Genomic DNA, 17269 nt, shown 5'->3' on the forward strand with positions numbered 1-17269 from the left:
TAGGTCTAAACTGACTTACCAAAGAAGTTGTGTTCTTCAGGCATGAAATGGGTTTTTATTACTGAGGCCCACCGTGTAGATTGTTGAAGTTATGTAATAATATGAAAGGACATATAATTGAAAGGCTGTCAGAAGATAAAAGGGTATCAAGCTTCCCAGAGCATTCACATTGCAACTTCTGAAGCTGGCTGACATTGAAAGAGCAATTCAGCGTTCAGTGGTAGCAGTGCTGCTCCTCCTCAGTGCTGCCTGTTGAAATACCACAGAGTCTGCAGCACAGAATTTCATACAGGAGTTTTCCATTAAAGACATTAGCCAGTGCATTTCACAGTTACTTCTGGCTCAGCTCACCTGCTGGGGACACAGTACTTCATCCCTGAGTAGGCAGGATTGCCTCCATCCTATTCTTCCCACTGGAGCAGAGAAGGAGTGTGAGTACATACAGAGCAATGCACAAGTATTGAGTAACTGCAATACAGGCATATATTATTCTTGGATTTGTTTTAAATGTCAAGCAATAATACATGAGTAGTAAAAGTGAGTCTTTAACTATCCTGACATTCTCCTAAATGTGCAGTAAAACCATAAGAGACGCCTGTATTTACTACAAATAATAAAACTGGACTGTTACGCTAATCAAATTCAAATCAGTTCAACTGCATAATTTTCAGTGAATAGGTGCTTATAAAACACAGAATGAACTCCAGAAGGGAAGGTTCACTGCTTCCTAATCAAAAGCAGTCAGCTTTAAACACCAGCCAGTTAGGTGATAGGTTTGTCATTTCTCAGCTGTGCTCTTGGAGGGAATTTGCCAAGAAGGCTTGACAGCCTTTAAACTTTGCAGAGCACTTTTTCCCCTGTTTCTGAACATCGTGCCGAGCTACAAAAAACTCCTAGGCAACTAGGAAGAGAGGCAGAATAACAGCAATTCTATTAAAATATATTTACTGCAATGAATGTCAAGCAGTTGGTGTGAAAAAACAAGTATTTCCTGAAAAGAAATTTTGACCCCACTCAGGTATGATTCTTTCCTGTCTAATGGTGTCCAGCTACTTTGGGGAACTGAGGAGTGCCGATGATTAATTGCCTGGGTGTCAGAGAAATAAAGGCTTGTAATGCATCATTAAAAGCCAGAAATCAGGGTGTCTGAACTATCGTGGGAAACTTAAAATTAATGTATTACTGATACATACAATTAACAGCCCAAGACAGAAATCATTTGCTTTCATAATTTAGAACAATGGCAGCTCTCCAGTGAAACCATATTTACAGCAGTTTTACATTGCTTTCTAGAGGCTTAGTAGAAAAGGAAGAGACAAAAATTCTTATGCACTAAGGCAGTTAAAGAAAAGCCTGTCTTTGAACTGTTCTTTCATTTTAATCAGCATGAGCTCTGCTAAATAGGGAGAAGAATTATGAGTACAAGGCTGGCATCTAGGTTACTGGGGGCAAGTCACTCTCAGGGGAATAAGTTTGCAGTCTGAGGAACAGAGACTGAGCTGTGCATGACTTGGGCTGAACACGTCTTCTCTGTTTTAACCCCGCGTGAACATCAATTGCAAAGCAGCCAACCTGAAGTCCCTCAACCAACTTCCCCTACATGGAGATCTGTTCTCCCTTCCAAAGGCAGTTATAACACTGTGCTAGAAGAATTTTTCAGGGCTTTCTGTTTCTATTTTCCAGTGTCTTTCTAATGTCGTTCTGGGTTTGCTTTCACATCCTCAGCTGCAGGACCTCATCCGTGTTTTAGTAATTTTTGGTATTAGTTGAAGTCCCATTAAGCTTCCTAAATTCTTAAATGGCTTCTTGGAGGGATTTTGTTGGATTTTTTTTCTTGTAACTTACGTTGTAAAAGTAGCACCATAAACATTAATTGAAGAGCCATTAAGCAGTAGGGCTGTTTGTTTTGGGTTGATAGAGGACATAAAACTTCATACTCTGTGGTGGAAAACAATTAGACCTAATGATGAACATGCTATTAAATATACCATTACCAGACTTGTATCAGTTTAACTTTAGAAAATAGCAACCAGCTGTAGTCAAAGCATACACAAATGATAGAAAGTCATATTTTAACTGCCATGTCATAGCCTGTTATAAATATTGTCATTTCTAATGTTTTATGCTAATGACAGTGACTAATAGTAGTCATTACCTCTGCTCATTCTCATAAAAATTTCATCTAGAGAGTATGATCACAGCTCGAATGCTGTTTAAAATTAGATTTTGTTTTTCTAAAATAGATAATATAAAAATATTTAAATACTAAGAGGTTATTTTGTTTTATAATAGCATCTGTTCGACAACTACGCGTTTTGTTAATTGTGCCGTAAGTTGAACAGATATCCTTTTCAGAAACATTTGTGGCATGCTGGCATGTGTCCTGTCTTCTTATGGTCTCTGAACAGTGGAATAAAAGGTGAATCTCACAGAAGCCATAAAAAAAGTCTGATGCCAACCCAGTATAGGCTCAATATTAAGAACATTGAATTTGCTCATCCATTTCTTATTTCAGTTATGAATTCTGCTTACTTGACAGGTACAGAGTACTTCATTATGTGCACGAACAGAAATGCTTAAATGGATGAAGCAGCTATTTACGTCTGATAGGAGCTAAGTGGGACATTAAATTAATGCCAAACAAGTGAGTGCTCATTTTAGTTTTGTTATAAATGGCTGCAGCACAGTAGTAATGTGTTGACTCTTATGTGCTGACAAGTTCTATATTTCTTACAAACTTCCCTTAGAGCTCATCGTGGAAAGACAAATTCATACTCTGCATGATGAAATTAGCAGCAGATGCATTAATAATTGAATAAGGATCTCTGGAGACACACCACAGTTCAGAAAGGGAGTTGTTGACTGGCTGGTTTAAGTAGAGGCTTCTGTTCTTATATATATGCACTTACATAAGCCCTGAGTTAAGAGCTGCTGCCTGTATGTAGCCTTTGATATCAAATCCACTTCTGCTCTTAGAAGACTTTGCATAGTTACATTTGACAGGTCCATGAGCGGACTGACAACCATTAATCTGGGCAGTGCGTAGCCTTGCTCATTCCTCCTCTCTGACTGTTCTGAAACTTCAAGGCAAACTGAATGCAGTTGCTTTGGAAATCATCTCCAGGCAATGAGTGGGATATGAGTGACTGGAAGGCTTTCACCATAGCCAGACCCTTGTCATGGACCTCCATTTCTACAGGGTTGAAAATTTCCTGAAGTGCAAATCCCAGCTTCTCTCACAGAAGGATTAGGATACTGTACTGCCACCTTCCTTTCCAGAAATCGTGATGTCCTTTGATTTAACCATATGCCCAGGTTTGAAAGGGAAGGAATTTCACAGAATCACAGAGACCATAGTCACCTGATCCCACTTCCCGTCTCAAGAAGACCCATCCTAGAGCACATTACACAGGCTTGTGTCCAGACAATATCTTTAATATCTCCACTGAGGGAGACTCCACAACCTCTCTGAACAATCTGTTCCAATGCTCAGTCGCTGCAAAAAATTCTTCCTCATATTTAGGTAGAATTTCCTGTGCATCAGTTTCTGCCTGTTGCTTGGGCACAGGAATTTCTTGTCCTATTGCTCAGCACCAGTGAGCACAGCCTGGAAACATCCTCCTTACACCCTCCTTTCAGATACCGATAGACATTGATGAGTTCCCTCTCAGTCGTCTCTTCCTGAGACTCAATAGGCCCAGCTCCCTCAGCCTGTCCTTGCAAGAGAGATGCTTCAATCCCTTAATAATTTTTTTTCCCCTCCACTGTACCCACTCCAGGAGCTCCATGTCTCTGTGTACTGAAGAGCCCAGAACTGGACACAGCACTCCAGACTGGCCTCACCAGAGCTGATCAGTGGGGTAGGATCACCTCCCTCAACCTGCTGGCAGTGATCTTCCTGATGTACCCCAGGATACCACCAGCCTTCTGGGTCACAAGGGTACACTGCCAGCTCAATTTGTGTCTTTTGCACAATAGCAAAGAAAGCAAGAGAATTGCCAGAAAAACTACTCCGCTTTTAAAAGATACCACCAAGTCTATGATGTAATTTTTAATAGTTACTTTGTAATCACACCAAATAATATTATGCTCAGAGGATATTGACAAAATAGTGTGATATTTCATCCACAGCAATATTATTGGAGCAAATTCTTCTGGGTTTAAAATCAGAACTTTATTGCAGTCGTGCCAAGAGAATAATAGTAATTTGTTAGTCTAAAAATTTGTTCCAGTTTGAAGAAAGCCAAGATTTAGCACAGTGTTACTAGATTAACTCCACAGATCTCTCCTACCTATGCATGCAGGCTTCAGTCGCTGGTTTTGAGCACAGGTTGAATTGACTTCTGTGTTTTGCTTTCCTCCAGGCTATTTTATAAATCTCAGGATCTCCCTTCAAAATATCTATCAGTGTATTTTCTGGACTTTCATTAGCTAAAGAAAAGCTAATTCTAATCTTAGATTTTAAATATATTGCAATATTTTGCATAAGCTACAGTATGATTTAATAAAGTGGTACTGTCTTTAAAGTAATACTCAAGATTCAATTGTCTTTAAAACAATACTTCAATTCCTTCTATTTAGATATGCAATTCTTTTTATTCAATAACCATGCATATGTTATTTATTCAGTAAGAGTTCAGTATGAATCTCATCATAGTGTCAATATGGAATTTTTAGTATGAGAAACATTTAAACAGTTTCTACTGTCACTTGAAAAGTTAAGTCCCAGAGATCTATATTTGTATAATGAGGTATTGTCTCAATCTAGATACTCTGAAACATCCTGCAAGTGGCTCAGCTGAGGACAGAACAGTACATATTCTGCTTTGTGATGTTGAACCACAATGCAGATATTAAGACATCAGAGTGAAGGAGTAAGCATGCCCTGGTTTCAGCATCATCTCTGCATTTGGAGTGTTTGGAACAAAAATGTGAAAATTGGATTTGCATAAATATTTTTAGTCAATACAGGTACCATTTCAGAATTATTATTTTTCATTTGATTCACACATGTATAATACATTTCATTGCTGTTTTAAAAGAGTAATCTTACCATCATCTGAGGTTTTAAGGAAAAGACTAAGTAGTTGAACAAGGTCATGAACTGCTAGATGAGAGGAATATACGAGTGACACAGACCAAAGAGGAATAAAGAAACTGTATTGACAGCGGCGGAGGGAGTGAGATCATGAGTCATTAACTATGGCTTTATGCTTCACATCTCTCTGCAGTAGTTTAATCCTATTAACTGATTTCCATTCATTCTGTTATTTCAATGGAACAAGGTCCTAAGTCTTCTCCAGGTTAGAAGTGAATATTATGCAATCCAATAACTTTTGTACCTATTGTTAGCATATATAAGGCATACCAGTGGTACCAATGTATATTTTTAACATCTGAAGTAATCACCAAATTTCACAACTCTGGCAGTTATCACTCCTGTAAAAGTGAGGAAATATTTATAAAGCCTTCTAGTGAGTGAATAAACCAATGGGTTTTATCCATGTTTTGCAGGTCACCGGATGTTCAAAACACCAAAGCAAATTAAAAGAACCCCTTGTCTTTTTCTATCACAGTAATTTTTACTTGAGTATATGAGCATTTGCTAATATAAAAGATATTGAGGAAGATATGGAAGGAACTTCTTCTAACACTGCCTTAATAAGGTAGAAATAAATGTTGCATTTTAAAAGGCATCTTGAGCACCAAATTTTTGTCTCTTGATGACTTCCAATCAGATAAATCCACTTAAATTGAAAACAGTTTTGTAATTGTCATCCCGTAACCTCAGCCTGAAGATCAAGTAGCTATGTTTTGATTTGTGCCTCATCACTACTATTGATGTTTCTGCAGGCCATAAACTTTTTTCCCCTTGTACATTCCCCTTCTAGCCTTCGTAGTCTTCCTCAGTTGTCCCTTTCTGTTATTTTTGTGGTGGTGGTGGTTATTATTATTATTATTATTATTATGTCTTTTTGAATATTTGACCAACGGCTGTTTTGGTGCATCCTTTTTTCAGAACAAGTTGGGAAGTCTGTTAGTACTCCATTTACCTATTTGTACTTTTCTACAAATTACCCAAAAGAATAAATTGTTCCTTAGACTCAATATGTGAAGTAAGGGGGTAAAAAAAGGAACACAACCAATTTTTTACATATTTTTCTGAACTTGAGCACGGATGTGGAGAAACTGGTATATACTGCACACTCCATATGTACTCTGAGAGGGCACAAGCTATAGGAACAGCTATGGCTGGCCAACACAACTGAAGCAGAGTTAGATGCTGCAGTAGCAAATTATCACAGTATATCAGTTCTTTCCTCAGGAGCTCTTGGTTGACAGGCTAAGCATGGGCAGTGTCCATAGAGAGTCCTTGTCTACTGCATTCAGGCAAAAAAAATCTACAGGGCAGAAGTCACTGTGCATTTCCAGATTATCCTCTGAGAGCTGTGATAGCTGTGCTGAGTTGGCAGGGCCAAAAATTCAAGACAGAATTCTCCACAGAATGTGTTTGATTTCTTTGTAGCCCACTCAGATGAGAAAGGTCAGGTGTTTCCATGTATTCTCTGTAAACCTTCTTTGAATTTAATAAATTGGATGAGGTGCCAATTACACAGAATGATCCAAGCTTTCGGATAAAATTATACCACTTCATTCATCCCAGTTAGTAATACCATGATTCTACTTCTGCTATTTGAGAAAGTAGGACCTATTTCTTGAGTGTCCCATATGAGAAGTGCAGCCTTTTCTGATCACAGTCAAAAGCTGGGTATTTTTATCAGCTTTTCCCTTTTACTTTCCAGTCTACTCAAAGAGACTCCTCTCCCATCATATTTTTTCTTGGCTTCCTAGCATTTATCAATCCAATTAGTGTTGTCAGCTTTCTTGCTTCCCTTCTGTCTCTGTGATAATGCAAATAATGCACAGGATTTCTCCTGACTGGAATAAAAGTGTTTGAACTTCCCTATGCAAAAATGTCTAAAATTAACACCTGCAGTTCCAAAATCTTCCATATTGTACAGTGGACATTTAATTTTCCATTAAAGAAATGGACTTCTTCTTCAAGGCCTCTTTTAGGAGCAGATTTCCCACTGCTGAAACAGTAAATACAGTTTTGTCTTTCAGAGACTCTTTGGAAATGCCTCGCTCCCACACAGCTGCAGTTTCCTCTCCTTTCTGTTGCCTACCTTTGATAATCTTAGCTCCGTGGAGTTGATAGGAGATTTGTAGAGAGGTTTTTGCAGCCTAAAAATGCCAGTCTTCATGGGACTGTGAAGAAAATTAAGAAGACGGAACCAGCATACAGTAAAAATAAATTTTGGTTAAAATTTTAATCCAAGACGGAAATTCAATCCATGCACTTTCATCTTCCTGTAAAGTAGTATTTACTACTCATCTCCATAGTTCCATTTATATGCTCTCAGTGTCTCCTGTAATGTACTTCTAAACTTGTCATTTTAAGATAAAAAACCTTTTTGAACATAGATGGTACTGTAAAGACTTTAGAAAGATAATTACAAGTTCAAAGGCTTCAGTTAGGACAGTAATTCCTCAGTACAAGCAGCTGGATCCTCTTAGTCACTAGATAAATGCAGTAAGAAAGTTAGAAAAGTAGGAATCTCAAGATGGAAGTTGGAAACACAAAGCAACATGGAATACCTTTTTTCTCTGAAAAATGAAAAGGTGTGTGTCCTGGATGCTGCCAGGCAGAGACAACTGAAATTTAGGCAAGGAACAAGGATACTGTGCTTGCATAGAAATTACCCATAAAGACCCAAGGAGTACAAGATGCTTAAAAATCAGGTGACAACATAGATTTAAAGGGATCACTTGGAGCAGCTCCTGAAAACTCCTGTGCCCAGACATGAGCAGAAAGCTGGATGTTAGCACAGGAAGTTCTCTTGCCAGGGCAACAGATTTTGCACCCTCTATAGCTTTAACAACAAACTTACATGAAGTTAAAGCCTTAAAAGTGAATCCAGCTTTTGGCTTTTTTGTTTCCTTTTAAGCATACCTCATTTTCCATAGTATTGAAACAGGCCACAACTTATTAGTGTTTCTTTAAATAAGAACACAAGTTGGAATAATACTCTTAAATGGGTTAAAAACTGAAACGATCAGCATGAAGCACCCTCATCTCTCAGTAAATGGAGCACAGATAAAGGCTGTGCGTGTTGGCACTGCGCTATATAATCATCTTCCACTTTAGCATGGGGGGTTGGTGGAATAAGCAGTTACACTGATAAACAGAGGATGTCTTTCAGAGTGCAGTATGGACCCAGAAGGAGTTGGCCTGTTGGATAACCAGCACTAAATCGAAGCTAAGGTTACAAATGTAGTGATAGGTTACCCAGGAGGAATAATGGCCAACAGAGAAAGTTCATCCCCAGTCTCAGGAATCTGATGTCTCATTTTTGTCTCAAAGGGGAAGAATTTACAGTTTTTTGTTTTTGGTTTTTTTAATAAGATGTCACATTGCTCTAGAATTTCTCTCTGTGTTAAATGTACAGAACCAAATTCAACATTTAGGGTTCCTTTAGAAGACTAAAGTGGGGTTTTCCATGTTCATTCTTATTGAGGGATTAGGGAGTAATGTTTTCACAAGAATTATGGTTGTTCCCATTGCACATAAACACATATTTATGACATGTATTAGAAGCATTTCCGTTCAGTGCTTAGTAGGAATTAGACATAGTGATTTGTTCAAGCTCATTTGGCGTTTCTAAAAAAAGCTGGATTTCTCTGAGCTGTTCTGCTTTTGCTTGTTTCTAAATTAAATTAATAATAAAATTTTCATCTACAGGGAGCACTGACACTTCGGCCACTAGAATTTTTCAAGTATTTTAGGTGCAGATTAAAGCAGAATATTGGGCTATAAATCAATCTAATATTGTAATTGCCCTTCCCATTCAACTGTTTTTTATTTCTTGGACATCATTTACTCAACAAGCAGATGTTTCTTTCAGGGATGGACACAAAGGCTTCTAGATATTTTCTATGAATCCAATGAATTTAAAATAAAGGAATATAAATTAGTATTCAAAGTTCTGAAGTACACCTTTCTGCATTTTGTCAAAATGCTTGTTGCATATTGGTATATTTCTCAGTAGCCCATTTTCACATAATCTCTGAGATGCCTTCTCTTTTCAGTTCTATCCTACTTATATTTTTGTGCACTTCCTATTTTAACATCTCACTTTGAGTCCTATTCCTATATTCTAATTAAAGTGTATTCAGCATCAATCTTCATATGAACACCAAGTGGTGCAATATTAGCCTTTTATTATGGCTTTCCAATTATTCCTGTTGCTTGTTATCATAACCTCATCTAGCTTTTTAACTTCTCCCCATCAACACTGGTCCAGAGAGATATTTTAGATATGACAATACTGACATAGTCAGAAAGTAAGATTTTTTGTAATGGCTGGTTGTTTAATTGGTAGTTGAATGGAAAATATTTTGAATATTTGCATACTCACTCTGAGTTTGTCTATGAAATCTGGAAGAATTATCTCAGCAGAACAGGGTGCAAGGACTGTGAGACTTTTGCAGGCTCTTCTAATGCATCATATAATGACAACACTGAAAAAATAATCCTGAATTAAATACAAAAAGGTAATCTATGTTCTCTATGTTTCCTATGTATCTGATGTTCTTGTACTCCAGATCTCTTTCTTAGAACTTCTATTTGCCCTATGTCCCAGAAATAATTTCTGTATTATTGTATTATGTTTAGCATTATCATAAATATACTTTTGAGTAAAAATCACTTACTTTGTAAATATTTGTGCTGTTGAAAATCATTCAGTTCATCCCAGTATCTGTGGATTCAGCTGGAAGAATAAGTTAGCATAACATTATGGTGGCAAATAATTCACTTAAAGAATACAATGTGTATGCTTCAGAGGTACAGATACCTCAGTAGAATCCTGCATGTGTCAGCCCTTTCAACAAAAGGGCAGGTATTTCCATTACATGGAAATTGGTTGGCATAACTAGTTCTCCATGAGAACTAGAAAAAGGGACAGCATGACTCATTTTGTCAAAGGCAGAAGGGGAGAGTGAAGGGCAATTCGCCAAAAAACAATAATATATTTAGGCATATAATTAAAAATATTTCAATGACCCTTATCCAAGCAAAGGGCCGTTAAGAATGATAAATGTAATAACTGTGAGAAATAAACATGAGAACTCCTTTAAGCTTTTTCCTAAAACCACAAAAGGTTGACTTACCATAAGCTATAAAAGAAGTCATTAAATCATCAGCCTTTACAAAGTGCCTATTGCGGTTTCTGAGATACTCCTTTCTCTCACAATACTCTGATTATTTGTGTACAACTTCAGGAATTGATACCTGTAAGGAATTTCAAATGTCAGACAGACAAAGAAATTGAAATATAAAGAAAAGTCATATCTTACTACATTAAGAAATCCTGTCCACCTCAGTGGGTCTCATCAGTGTATGGGTGGTAAGGTCTGTCTCTAAAATTATGCTGTCCTAAATATAAGAATACAGCAGACAGTTTAATAAATGGGCTACATCAAGTCAGTTCAAAGGTGTTCTATGGAGTATAGCCTCTGTACCAACAAAAATCTCCACAATTTCTATTAATTCGATTAAAGTAGCACGCTACCTCCAAATATTTATAGAGATCAAGCAGACTCACTTCAGGACAAGTCCTTCATACATACCACAGGGACCTTTCTTGAAATGTAAACAGTTAGCATCTGCTGAGCCATAATCCCTAAATCAGAAACACAAATGTTTGGATTAACAAAAAATGGAAAGCCTTATTCTTTGTTGTTGACCTCCCGGTACATTTTTTTCACTTTCAGTGTTGTGTGCATGACCAGCATTCTTTACTCAGGACTGGAAATGCAGTGACGTTTTGGCATAGTGACTACAAAGGACAATGGTGATTAAATTCAAGCCAGCACAAACCCTCAGTGATGCTCACTGGCTTCAGAAGATTTGAAACCCAGCCTTCAGTTCAATGTTACACGTGATGCAGTATGAGGAAATATAAAATATAAGCTTGTGAGTACCATTATTGAAATCTATTTGGTTTTATACACAGAGCATTTTAGCATCCCACTGCACTAGGGACTGTGTTCAACAACAGTTAAGTGAAAACACCACACCTGGAATTGCTGTCATATGCATATGAAATACAGAATGAGTATGTGCAGAATATTCCATTGTACAAACTAAAGCTATAATAATGAGCAAACTGCTTTAATTGGAATGCCAAGGGAATTAAATTTTAAATTATTTTCCACATTAATTTTTTTTTTGATACTGTTTTTTCTTGAAGAGATTAAATAAACAGCTATTGAAAAACACTGGAAAGTTGGAGAAGAATGAGAACGGAGTTGCAGGTATTGGTGCTGAGAGCCAGGGGCACAAGCAGTGGTCTTGGAATGTCTGCCTTTTCTGGTTTGTGCTGTGGTTTTAGGCTTTATGGATCCCAGTAGGACAATCCATGATCCAGCTGGGGTTTCATAGATTTGAGTCTTATTCTTCTCAAGCCACACTCCAGCCACTGCTTCCAGCCTTATACCAGGGTCTCCAAAAGTTGTTGGAGCTTCTCTAGGTCTATAGCAGGAGGTGGAAGAACTAAGTGCTCCAGGTCAGCCTACCTGGTAAGGATTTCCTGCAGCCTCTGCTCCTAAAGGTAGTGGATTGGTAACTGCACATTGGATCTGGCAGTGACATCTCTGAACCAGCACCTCTCAGAGCTTGAGGTGCTCACCAGCTGTTGCCTTTGGCAAGATGACAGGGAAGCAGTCAAATTTCCTCTAAATTCTGCCTAGCTTTACTCAGTGTACACTCTTTTTTTTTTTTCTTCTTCTTCTTTTTTTCTTTTCTTTTTTTTGGATTTCACAAATCAATTTGGCTGGGAAGTAAATTCTGAGTTTCAGGGAAAACTGGAATTGTCCACGTGAAAATGTTTGATGCCTTGAAACTGCTACAAAACAATAAATAAAATCAGTAAAATACCCCAAGTGCAATTTTAATTGTTTGATAAGTTCTTCAATGTTGTATTTTCATGTTATTAACTTCTGTGCATAGTAGACTTCATTATAGAAGAAGGGAAGGCTTTCAAATAAGGTTGCATATTGAATTTTAGGTCTGTGCATTAGAATTTTCATATGACTTCAAAATTTTCAAAATAATTACCTCTTGTCATGCAAACATGAAGGGTTTGCCCTCATTCCTACTCTGTCATAACAAATCCAAAACTATTGGCAGTATAAAGATGTGCCCTGAAACCTATTGTCAATATTCACCTGTTTCCCTTTTTATAAGAGAATGTGATTTTACCAGACATCCCTTTAATCCTGGGGTAAAGGAAAGTAGCTCTTGCCATGTTAAATTATGGGCAGTGTAAATTTCAGCTGCTGGGGATCTATTCTGTGCTTCCAACAGGAAGAAGAGCTGTTTTCAGTGGTTATGTCAATAATGCAAAATAACTGATATACTGATACCATTCAGGGAAAATGTACATTTTCTGCATCCTTACTATTGCCAGGAAGGTCTTAGAAAACAATATGAAGTCATATTATGTAATGGCAATCACCTTGACACTAGAATTGACATAGTGCAATGCATATTTATTTATAGTTTGTACAGTAGCACATTTCACCCTTGCTTTTATTATTCTACTATCATGTAATTCATATGTTTCCAGATTTTGTCACCCTGAGTTACTTATTCACCTGGGCAAGGCTATAAAAATAAGGTCTGAACCTCTTTAATTGCAGCCATGAAATGAATGTAAGAGTTAAGAATGGTGCTCTGGCTGCGGGTGTCTGTGTCTGCACATATCCATATGCATCCTGGACTGCGACAGGCAAGCAGGTCACAAATGTTAGTGAAAAAAACACCTTTGATTTCTGATCTGAGAGATTGTCTGTGACAGCCACAATACTGGCATAGAGAATCTCAAACCCTGGGCTCATCTCTGTTGCAGAATGTAGTATTCTGTGCCCAGAAAAAAGAATTCTTCCTAATTTCACAAAATGCAGAATGTGGTCAATCACAGCCACCATTGGTCGGTTCTGTTCAGGGTTCTTACCTTGTCATTTTTGTTGGTTTTATTTTTATTCATGAATATATAAAAATCCAGATTTTTTTAAAAAAAATTGCAATTAATTTTTGTAGAAGTACAAATGTACCTTGGAATTTTTAATCATTTGCATTTTAAGTAGCCAAGTTTACTTCATCACTTTTGTGCAATTTGACTACCTGTATTCATACGATGTTACCTGCAAGCCACTTAGCTGAGCACTGCAAGGTTAACAAATACCGTACAGGAATTAAAAGGCTTGTCTTTTATCAGAAGTGGACGGTGATTAAGGACTGCTTCATTGCTTACAAAAGCTAAAGGAAATTATCATGAAATAAAAGCAAATATAAGTATCTAATGCCTTTCCAACCAAGCATGAATTGGGATTTGGAGAACTGAGTCTTAAGAAACTTGCTTGACATCTAACTTCAAAAAAATTTTGAATATGTAAATATCTTCCTGCTACTAGGAAATCTATCCAGCTACCGGAAAAGCTGATTCCTATAGGATACATATATAGTAATGTCTTAAAAGAAGAGACTCAGCTATTTAATTTTTGAGAAAAATGTAAAACTTAAAAAAAACCCCAAGCTTCAAAAAGCAGAAAAGAAACCAGAAGGGAAAGAGGGGAAAAAAAAAAAAAAAAAAAAAAAAAAAAAAAAAAAAAAAAAAAAAAAAGGAAAATAAGAAAACTCATAAGGTTACAATCCATTGATAAAATTAAATTAGTTATCATAGGTTTGGCTTACTGGTAAAATATTTGGGGACACAGAAAGTGTTTCATAAACACAATAAGATCTTCTGTCATGTAAAATCCTTATCCTTTCTTCAAGGGCCTGTCAAGAAAACTAGGTTTACTACCTAAATTTTTATTTTTTAAAGTAAAAGACAGAATGTTCTGAAAATCAAGCTGTCACTAGTTATTGCTGTCAAAATAACATGTCAGTTTTACACACTTGTTCAATTAGACTTCACTCTTTCTTCCTCTTCATTTTAAATGATGTTTGTTCATTTGTTATTCTCTGCACCCTTTTTTCAGAGTCCCATGGACACAAAACATAAAATCAATGATGCTGAAGTTTATGTAGGCTTAATATTGGGATGAAAAATGAAGGTGCCTGATCCTGCTGTCAATAAAATGTATTTGTGTAGTTCTCCATGTAACTCTTTGAATAGGGTGAGTGACAGCAATCTCAGTCTGAGAAGAGGAAGAGGCGTATGGTTCCATTGTGTGGGTGGCTGGTTTTATAATAGCACAAACCAAAACATTCATGATTCTTAAGCAGATTCAGATTACCACATGTAGATGGGCAAAGCAGCCATGCGCCATGCTGTGAAGTTCCAGTCTTTTCCACGTACTGTTCCTTCTAGGAAAGCATGCCAAGGATTGCAGTTTATCAAGAGGAGAAATGTTTCCTCCAAGAAATTTTAGGGTTCAGCAGGAAGTTCTCATGGTTCCTGTAGTCACTTGAGGTTATATTATGGTAATTAGTTCATACATGTAGTCTTTAGTGCCTCCAATAAGAATGTCCTCAAAGGCAACCACAGACAGAATGTGACGGCTGATGTTGATGTGCCATGTTGTTGGTTCAACTATTGTAGACACTAGAAAAGGTTGTAAATTCACATTTTGGTCACTTTGTGTGTATGTGCATTGCCTGGCTAATCACACGTGCAACCACAGGGATTCTAGATATTTGAAAGGATCTTAAATTATTTGCTTTGGCCCTGCTACTTCCTTTTGATACTAAGCTGTCTATGAATTGAAAGTGAGAAAAAGTTAATACAGTATCCATTCATTGTAAACCCTTCCTGATTGATGACTTGCCTTCTCCTGGGAGCCAGCATTGTAGCAACTGGTATAACTGGCAGCTACAACTACTTTCTGGAGTTCAGCTTCTTTTCTAAGGAAATGTACTTTTCCTTAATACTGATGTTCAGGCTTAGGAAAAAAATGTATCTGCAGAAGTGTTATTCATGGAACTTCAGGCTGTTGCTCTTCTTGGTGATACTTATCTGTTTTTCCTACAGAGAATCATGTGAATTGTTCTCCATGTTCATCTCTTAAAACTTGTCGGTATGAGACACACCATTTAAAAGAAATTCACTGCCCAGACTGGGCAATTTCCTTGTTACAACAATATATTTTTTTCTTATTGTGTCTTTTGGTTTCCTAAGTGCTAACAGATTCTTACCCAGTGCTTTTAAAATGCTTACTGATCCACACAGACAGAAAAGGTAAACAACAGCTAAGCAACTGGTCTGACAGGTAGTGCAGTCCCTCAGGAAGCATTCATAACATCCACATCAATGCTGAGTTATTCTCTCTCAGGAGCACCATTAGCAGTTATTTCATCACCACCGAGTGTTTCTGTAATTCTGTAGCATCAGTCCCAAGGCTGGCCAGGTCTCCTCAGCAAAGGTTAAACTGTAAGCAAAACCACTTCACTTGCAGTTTAACACTTCCAGTTTAAATTCCCATTAATATGGACACTTTGAGATAAAAGAATTAAACTGTGAACACAAGGGAGGAGTGTATGGACTTATTTTTATTTGTATACGAAGGGACAGCTTGCATCTAATTTTTTGTTTAGATTAATTCATTTTGGTTTAAGTATGTTTAGATCCTGAGTTATTCAGAAAAAATAATGGTTTTGAGAAGAACACGGTGTCATTATAGATGTAAGTTGGATATGAACTATGAATGGGATGCTATTTGATGACGAATGTAATCTTTGTAAGAGTAAATAGGTAAATAATATTCAGAAATTGTCACTTTTTTCACATTTGTCAAATTTACTGGAAAGCCATGCAACTTTACGGTTTGTTGCAAAATATATGGAAAGTCAAAAAGAGGTACTGAAAATAGTTCTGCAAATAAAATAAAAAATACAGAAAAAAATTACCAATAGTGAAATACTGAATAAATTCTTAGCTATTTATTCAGTCAAGAAAACACTGAGAAATAACTTGACTACAGCCTTCAGGTACCTACAGGCAAAAAGTATTACTGACAGTAAAGAGCCCTCTAATTTAGGAGGAAGGAATGTGTAATTAGCTGGAGCCAAGAATTCCAGTCTGTTCCCACATCACCAAATTAGCAATGAGAACTTTCAACCATTAGAGCCATCTAGGTCTCTCAGAAAGAAATGCTACATCTCATTCAGAAGCTACAGAGGCTGGCAGATAACATTTTGGGACCACACAGGAGGTTAGACTAGACAATAATGCATCTTTTCTTCTGCTCTTAATATCTATTTCTGAATCTAAATAAAAATGAATAAGGTTAACAGAATCTGGCCCTTAGTCATATATATTTTATCATTTAATTACATTTCCATTTGAGGATTCTAATTCAGTTCTCTCATGACTTCATCTCTGAAACTTTTCTACAGGATACCAGAAATAGGGTCTTTCTTATTTTCATAATTAATCTTTGAACCAAATAAAAATTCTTCAGCTTGCGACTCTAAATTAGCATGTAAAAATTTTAAACAAATCCCTTTTTATCTTATTTGTTATGAACAAACACAGTAATCATATAGCACAACAAATGTTAGTATCTGTTACAGCCTTGAGCTATACAAATGTGTGGTTTTGTTTTGATCATGCTTGATATGCTATATCTTGATCTTATTTCATTCTGTTTCTACAGGTTAGTGAGACTTTAATCAAGAAAAAAAAAATCTAATGAACAGTAATTTGAAACACAGCATTTGGGAAGGTCAGAATGGTACATTACATCCTTATTATCCAAAAGAACAGATGAGTTTAATATCCTGGCAGCATTTGCCTGTGAAGAAGATATTAAACAAGAACCGAGAGTGGCACAAGGTTCTCACATCCTTTTCTATGAGAAAGATTGTAACAAGATGATGGAACTGCACAGAATAAATCCCTTTCTGCTTTAATGGTGTGACTGTGAATTCTGTCTAAATTTCAAAAACCTAAGCCAAGCAGAAAGCCGGCGCTCATCTTATTTGTTTCAATTCCTTTACAACACACTTTCTTGCTTATATGACCCATTTTCCATTAATATTTTCTAGTCTTAAACATGGGAAGATGTGTTCTTCTGTTGACAGAAGGTGCACAGTACACCAAGCTTTGCCGCATAATGTGTTGAACTGCAACAAATAATGAAGTGCATCAGCACTGCTGAAAATACGCATTTTCTAGCTTCTCTTTGAATAACCTAAGAA

General features: G+C 36.8%; 1 protein-coding gene across 2 annotated transcripts in view; it reads left to right on the forward strand.

Annotated features, from left to right (window-relative positions):
- Positions 1-16939, forward strand: part of KHDRBS2 (KH RNA binding domain containing, signal transduction associated 2) — a 336050-nt gene extending 319111 nt beyond the window's left edge. The window contains exons 12-14 of one of the 2 annotated variants that reach the window (XR_005700299.2): positions 2540-2644; positions 10837-11038; positions 16726-16939. The gene's annotated coding sequence lies outside the window, so the exon portion shown is untranslated. Of the gene's footprint in view, positions 1-2539; positions 2645-10836; positions 11039-16725 lie in introns of those variants that run through there. The other variant, XR_005700300.2, reaches the window with a different exon arrangement.
- The last annotated feature ends 330 nt before the right edge of the window (positions 16940-17269 follow it).

Source organism: Hirundo rustica, chromosome 3 (genome assembly GCF_015227805.2).
Source record: "Hirundo rustica isolate bHirRus1 chromosome 3, bHirRus1.pri.v3, whole genome shotgun sequence".
Lineage (NCBI taxonomy): Eukaryota > Metazoa > Chordata > Aves > Passeriformes > Hirundinidae > Hirundo > Hirundo rustica.